The following is a 1,939-nucleotide window of genomic DNA, read 5'->3' as shown; positions in this document are numbered from 1 at the left end:
CTAACTGTAACCTGTGAGATGTAGTACACCCTTTCCTTTCTAAGTTGCTTTGGCTGTGATATTTAGTATCAGAAACAGAAAGCAAAACAGAACACATTGCATTGAGTGAGAGAAATACTAAGAAAGAAACAAAAACCAGCCTGCGTTGGAAGAGCAGAGGTCAAGAATGGAGATGTGTGCCTCATTCAAAGTTGGAAAATGAGCAGATGATTGTTAAGCATGCTTGGACAAGCACAACAGAACGGATAGTCTGAGAGAAAACAGATTCTTCTCTTGGTCTTATTTTATACAGAATACTGCCAGTTATAAAATAGCCTCAGAAGGCATCCAGTAAACATTTAGTGAAGGAATGAGTGGGAACAGGAAGAAAGAGAAGAGAGAATATGAAATCAGGGGTACAGATGAAATGTTATGTTTGGAAGAGAGGCAGGCCATCACTTGGGACAAGCTCAGAGGAGGGATCTGGAGTTTAGCAGGTAATCTAGGAGTTGGGTTTTGCGACTGATGGCTGCTGTTTTCTCTGTGAGGTAGGAAGTTTCACCAATCTGCTACAAATATGTGGGTGGGTCTGGCTAAGCGATTAAAGAATGGTACAGGCTTGTAGCTGTCACTGGAGTGGATATAATTTTTTGGGAACAAAAATGTTATGCAATAGTTATAAATCATCCATTGTGATAATGCATCAAGAAATACAGATATCAGATAGTTGCACTGACTCTTCATAATGCTGGGGTGTTATGGTTAATCTCCTTCTAAATATGCTCTGGCAATGAAAACACAACACAGTTAATATGATTACATGCTACGCGCCTAGATTGGGCAGATCTACCACTACATGACCATCTTCTACACCTATGAGAGCCCTTAGAACTTGCTGTTTCTCCAGGCCGTGTGCTTCTGCTCCACTTTTCTCTTTCTTCTTCCTCCTCTGTGTCCTCTCCCTCTTCCATTTCCTCCTTCTTCTCCCTCCCACCTTCTGCTCCACCTTCCCTTTTATCTGCCCAATCATCAGCTCTCCTTTATTTTACAAATTAAGGTGGGAAGCAGGTTTACAGGAAATCACCTGAGTGCTGACTCATTCCTTGTTCGAAACCACTCACAGGAGAAAGGAATTAAAATCAAATATAATTAGCCCAGGGCTATTCACAACACTGGGGGGATAAACTTAAGCTCTGAGTCTAAATTTGTGTTCATTTCGTCTAGAGCAAAGTTGATCATTTTAAAATAGACCTATTTATTTTGTGAAATCCATTTTGCAAAATATTGGACATTGAGGTAGTCTTTCCCTGTGGCTGTATTTATTTTCATGCCATTTTAGTAGCCATAACATTGTATAGCGAGAACTTCATCCTTTTGGTGAAATTATGGAGAAAGTCAATTGTGTTTAAATTTTGGATGTAGGCAGAACGTCTTAAATGAGGCCTCTATGGAAGAAAATATAAAGGAAAACATCTTATGAGGTATTAAAGGCCATGAATGGCTCTGAATAGATAGATATAAAAAAAGAGAACTGAACATTGTAAAGAGTTCTATAGAAATAAAAGTGATGTCTGTCTCATGCTTTAATATACTGTGAGACATCTGCTTTTACTTAATTATCCCATTCCAGCCTGAATCCAGACAGCCTTGGACATTCCTTCATTTCTTCACATGCAGAATTTTGATTGACCCCTTGCAGTGTCGGAAGCCCAGTGATGTCATAGTGGCATGATTGCTCTGTCTTCATGAAGATGATTCAGTGAGCCCAGTCTCCTTCCCAGCATTCCCCTTGAATCTCAGGCTCTGACCTCAGAGCTTCCATTAAACAGACCACAGCAGTGCACAGCTCACTCAGCTTCTCCTCATGTTTGATTCTGTGTGGTCTGGTGGGAGGGAAGCAAGGATGTGAAAAGCCACCGTTTTCTGTGGCTGGAGGCCTCTCCTAACTCTGCTGTTGAGA

Source organism: Mus musculus, chromosome 16 (assembly GCF_000001635.26).
Source record: "Mus musculus strain C57BL/6J chromosome 16, GRCm38.p6 C57BL/6J".
NCBI classification, from domain to species: Eukaryota; Metazoa; Chordata; class Mammalia; order Rodentia; family Muridae; genus Mus; species Mus musculus.
Note: the sequence above shows the minus strand (reverse complement) of the source record.